The sequence below is a fragment of the Apteryx mantelli genome, chromosome 1 (assembly GCF_036417845.1).
Source record: "Apteryx mantelli isolate bAptMan1 chromosome 1, bAptMan1.hap1, whole genome shotgun sequence".
In the NCBI taxonomy this organism is placed as follows: domain Eukaryota; kingdom Metazoa; phylum Chordata; class Aves; order Apterygiformes; family Apterygidae; genus Apteryx; species Apteryx mantelli.
The window spans coordinates 35890764-35896940 of NC_089978.1; positions in this window are offsets into that span (position 1 = coordinate 35890764).

A 6177-nucleotide genomic window follows, 5' to 3' on the forward strand; every position below is an offset into this window, starting at 1 on the left:
TTTTAAACAGCCAAATGCAAAGCTGTGCGCTTAAAACCAAAGCCTCGAGGAAACACTTATCTTTATGAGGGGTTCTTTAGGGGATGCCATGATTAGGAAAAGGACTTTAGGGTCATGGCGAATAATCAGCTGTGCAAGAGCTACTAGCCAGAATCAAAATCTTAAATTGGATTTATGAGCAAAATTGGATTTATGAACAGAAGAATTTCTGGTACTATTAAGTGAGTTATATTGCCTCTGTGCTGGGTACTGAGGTGAATACGGTTGTGGTACAGACTCCAGTGCTGCTGCCTGCAGTTCAAGGGAGACAATTATTATTTGGAAAGGGTGCAAAAAAGAGCCTGCCAAACCGCTGAAAGATCAGAAAACATTTTTTATAGTTAAAGACTCAAGGAAGTTATTCTGATTAATGAAATAAGTAGAGAGATTACTTAATCAAGCTTGGCAGTCCCAAAATAGGAAAGAGGTCAAGGGGATTCTTCATTCAACATACAAGCTATCAGAAGCTCTAACTACTATAAGTTTAAAACTAGGGCTAGGAAAAAGGCAAATTTTTGAGCAAAGGTACTTAATCATTGGAGCAACCTACCAAGGCTTATGGTATTCACCAAATTCTTCAGCACTTCAAAAATTTTAAACAAAAGACGGTGTTGTTTTAAAAGAGGTTCTAATTCAAACTGGTCCTGCCTCAGGTATATCTAAAGACTTGTTCTGTACAGGACTAAATAATCAAACACCTATTGTACAATCTATGTATGTGTAGTCTTATATAGTATGTGTAATCTATACTGACTAAATAATCACCAGGGAACCCTCTGAGTTTATAGTCAATGGAAATATGAAATATACATTTTCCGTAGATCAAAAAAAGTCTGTTTTATTAGAGCAAATAGTGGTATACAAATGTCATCTCCCTTCCCCAAAAGCAATAATTTTTGCCATCGGAGCAGCAGAGCAGCTCTGGGACACTACAAAAACAAGAGCATTACAAATCCTGCAGCTGAGGCATCTCATCTGCATCTTCTGTCTTGCGCTCCCGATGACATCCTAGATGGCAGTGATTGAAACTGTCTGTTTATTAGATGTGACGGCTTCCATTGATGAGGCTGTTTGTAATACTAAGAAAAGAACAGATGCTAAGATGAAACAGCTTTAATTTTCTAACCACAGAGCTGTTGCTCTGTAGACTACTGAGACAGAGGCTCTGTGATCATTTAACACCAGCTATGTGTGCTTGTACATCACGCAGCAGTACAAATTTGATGAAAATCAGGCAAGAGCATATGATTCCATTTCTGTTGGTTTAGCCAGAGCACACAGTACAGTGTTTACATTGGCCTTATAATTTTATGTTGACTTTTTGCTGGCTGCAGGAAGACAGCATGAAGTTAGAGTAGCCTAGACAGAGAATACTTGCTCTGCATTAAATCTGCTAGGCCAAAATCCCCTCTTTTAAAAATCATGAACAAATTTGAGTCACCTGAGTGACTCTGTACCAGTATATTGCATCATATGATTATGGTGGCTTTGGGATCTGGCGCTATAGGTCCTTAAAAATGGATTTACTATCTTTTTAAAACACAGCTTGAGAGCCAAGCTGGACTTAGAGTTAAAACAGTGATATCAAAAAATAATCTCATTGTGCCTGCTCTCCAACCACAAATGCTAGTATGCCAGGCCCTGTGATACCTTTGAAATTGCCAATGATTCCTGAAAAGAAAAAACAACCAGACAAAAACCTCTAGCTCCAGTCAAAATAGGAACACTTTCAGGAAAATAGCTGGAGGTGCAGATGGTTTACTTTGAACTTCCTTTTTCAAAATCAAGTTTTGTCTCTCTAGATGTAGTACATTCTTTGCAAAAGTGTAACTTCCCTCACTTCTGACATATGTTGAGTCCTCTGGTTTTGGGAGGGTGCTGGGTGAGCCAAGAAGGCCAATTAATTTTAAGCATGGTTGTAGTCAGTTTAAGTGAATGGTCTACAAGAATGAGTAACTTCTTTGTCATCTGACTAGGCAATTTTAGAAACCATAAAGACAAGTCAGTTGGTGGTTGGGCTACAAGGTTTATGTTATTTTTAAGGCTGGAAGGAGGCACAGTGACACAGATGCACTTTGAAAGTAGGTTGGGAGAGAATATTCCATAAAAAAAGCAATGTATGCATCAGTGCAGTTTTCCCCAATACAGTATAGAAATGAAAACACAGTTGTGGTTGTCTGATTTCTAAGGACAAATACTTTGGATGTTCTGGAATTACAATATCAAAATATCAAAACCTACAATGTAGGTAGCATGGGAAACAAAGACTTCAAGAAGTCTGGACAGATAGTGAGCTCAGGCTCTGTGTTGGAAATCTGGAATAGCCCCACTGGTCTTCATGGCAGTAGATGAACTTGTCCCTGTGAAAGCAAGATCAGGATCTATCTTATTACTTGACATTTTGAAAATGCAGAATCAATTTTTAAAATGTGCTTCAGGACATGGAACAGCTAATTCTCCTAGTTATGGAGTGTCACCTTCTGATCTGCTGAACTTCACAGGGCTTTTCTAATGTGAATCCACAAAGGCTCAAGCATTTATGAAGAGGCATTAACCATCATGTAGCTAGAACAGCTGTGTGTCAAGTCCCCAAACCACAAAATTCACATTACTGGGTAGTCTTTGAAGTGACATTTTGAAGATACCTGAAAGTATCACTTAATAAAAATATGCTATTAGACTGATGGTCTTTTTTATTCCTTTACTCTGAGGTCCAAGAGCTCCCTTTCTCATGTAGTTTTAGAGTTCAGAGTCTCTCATTCTGTCATCCAGTACATTGGATATATGTTGTCTGGTTTTTTTGCTTATATTCATCCCGCATGAAGAAAATGCATAGCTAAAAAAAATACTTCAGGATGCTTTCCAGGGAATATCACCTACATATCGCTCAAGATATTCTTTAACATTCCTTAAGCCCTATCATGATATTGAGTGTATCCAATGACAGACTGTCCCCCTATAAATAAGTTCCTAAAATGAGCATACAGTGGAATAGCTGCCTTAAAAGAATTTTGATGTTACAAAGGCAAGCAGTCACAGAGTTAGAGAAATGCCAAAATTAGGGTGGTCAATACAAACTTAGTATGGTCCTGTTGTGCAAATGCCCAGTCTGAGACAGTCTCTCATTACATGAGAGCGTATTTTTTCCTCCTGATTTATTCCAACTACAGGATACCTGGTATTCACCAGATGGTAAGCTACTTGATATTTCTTTTATTCTTTCTTTATAGTAGCCCTTGCCAGTGGCCTAATGTATTACCTTTTACTTCCCATCCCTATGGTCTAAAAGTTCAGAGGTCAGTCAGCGTGAACATGGCTTAACTGACAAACCATTTTGATTGTGTCATTTACAATCCTCTCTGCATACCTTCTTTTTGGTGTGGCAAAGCTCTGTTCAGAAATCCATGGGACACGTTCGGCACTCCAGATAACATATCTCTATTTTAAGAAATTCCCCTGCTGTGTTTCCAAACACTTCCTTTCAAACAACAGGACCCAAGGATCCCTAATAATGGAAAGTATTATGAAAACCAAGCCTAGAGAGTGCTACTAGCTCCTTTTCCAACTCACCGTCACCCTCACAACTGCTATAGGCAGGAAAACTTGACCCATACCTCAGCAGTGTCTGTTCCAGAGCTGTACACCACTGAATGAGTGGGTGGAGCTGCTTTCCCATGGGAAGCATGAAGTGGTACTTGCCTATATGCATAATCTCCGCAGTGAGTATCCCTCCTTCCGTTGTCCCTCTTGGTTCCAGAAAACTGAATTCTATTGCATTGGTCACAGGGAGAAGACTTGCACTTAGATGCCAGGTCTGCATTTTTTCCAGGGGCAGGCATCTGCCTACACCATGCTGCAGAGAAAATCCCACCACCCAAATCCTTTGAAAGTGGAAGAAAATACATTGTTTAGTAAATACTCAGAAAAACAGATGCCTGAAGGGGTGCAAAGTGTTGCTGCTGATATTAATGATGCAATGATTAATGATTCCAAGTATTCAAGATGCAGTTAACTGCTTTCACCAACTCATCTCTAGCTGTATAGATAGAACTTGTAACTCGTATGACTTGAGTTCTTCCTAAAAGCCACATAAATACCCCATTTTGCATTAGGTCACAACAGCAGATTCAGAGATAAGTATGTTACTGACATGCAGAACTTCCTTTGCAAAAAATTACAGTTACCCCTTAAGAAAGGCAACTCCCCCCCTTCCCCCCCACTAGGCTAAAGTGCCTCAGAGCAGCCCTCAGGCACTCTGCTCCAGCTGTCAAAGTCTTTCTGACTAGCCTGCTTGGCCTTTGGAAGGGTTCAGAAATCCTTACTCACCTCTTCCAGGAAGGAGTGAACGAGATAAGCCCTAGCAGGCTTCCCTAAATCCAGTGCCTTAGAGAAAGGAAAGGCTTCTCAGAGCAGGCAAGGAAAGCTGCCAGCTTTGCCTTGAGCCAGTATTTTCTACCTAATGTTGCAGAATGGTCCTCCAAGCAGCGTTGCACTTGTTCTCTGCTACACAGAAGCTGTAAGATATATATATTTTTACTCTATTTTGAGAAGCAGGTTGTTTACTGGGAGATCAAACATTTTGCTTACTTATATCTTACTATCTCATATATGACTCCTTTGGAGTGGAACAGTCTGAAATGGTTATCCACATGTGTCTGCAACTTCCACTTTCCTGGGGAGCTGCTTCTGCAGAGTGGAGCCTTAGTAATCCTCAGTTATACAGATAAGATCAGCTCCCTCTTAGATCACCAGGTAAAAGCATGCACATCCTGCATAGTGCTGATATCAATTTTACACAAGCTGTGGGAGCTGCAGCTGGCAGAAGAACTGGAATATTTTTTAATTAAGGCACTAAATGGACCCAGGAAAAGTCTCGTTTAGCAAACAAAATGAGGACAAACAGCAAAGACAGGTACTTTGCTACTGATCTTAGCCAACTTTCCCTCAAGGGTGCATCAAGCTTCCCCCTCTTTTTTATCTGCTCTCCTGCTGAGTGTAAAAGGGAGAAAAAGTCCAAGACCTCAGTCCTCCCTGCTTTTCTAAGCTGGATCATGCCATAGAGGTGCAAAGGGAGATCCATCCCTGTGCACCAGGGACTACAGAGACTGACCAGCTGTTTCCGCTGCAGGAAGGCAGACATCTTGCACTCTACACCTCCCAAACATAAGCAGTGGCACCTCCTTTCATACCACCTTTGGCTCCCATGTAGGCAGTGATTTTGAATCCCCAAGAGCACAGAAGTGTATGTCTGAGCTGGTGCGAGTTATCACAGGTACTGCAACTACGACCTGAAAGTGGCTGAGGGAGGCCTGGCTGAGGCACAGAGTTATTCAACTACATTTATCTTTTACAGGTTGGGAAGTGGAAGTAATGAGGAGATGTATGTTGGTGGAACTGAGTAGCAGCAAGGAGGTGACATTTCACAGGAGCGAAAATGCAAATAAGAATCTAATGAAGGCCAGCTAATGGGAAGGGAAGATGGAAGCTGAGCGGAAAAGGGGTGTATATAGTCATCATGCTGTCTATTCATATTATAGTTGGATCTGTGCTCTACATGCCTTTGCATAGCCTCTGCATAGGGAAAGACCTGCAAAGAATATATGGTTTTCTTTTTTACATATACCTGTCTAATTCACTCAACCATGCCAATTACATATTCATTTCCCTCCTCAAATAACAAGTGAATACAAGAAGACAGAAATAAATGAGAATGTAAGACATGCTCTTTCACACTCTCACAATCGTCAGACTAAATGGATCATTTCTGCAGCTCCACGGAAGGCAATGAAGCTGAAATTAGTTCTTCATGCATGGGTTATGGTATTGCATAGTGATTTTTAGGCATCCATAAAATGCAGTATAAATAGTTTGTGCTCAGTCCTAAGGGTGTGGTGTTTCATTTGTTTGTATACTTCTGTTAGATTACAGCTATTCTACAAGCTCAAGGAAATATTTAATTGAAAATTTTAGTACAAATGAGAGAATAATTTTGCAAAAAGGGTGGAAAAGAGCTGAAGAGTGATAAAATAAAAATCAGAATGTGCCTACATTTGAAGAAAGCTGGGAAAATAATTTTGAAAAATATAGTAGAGGCGAGCAAGCCTACAAACTACAGTATAAACAAAGTTATTATGTCCA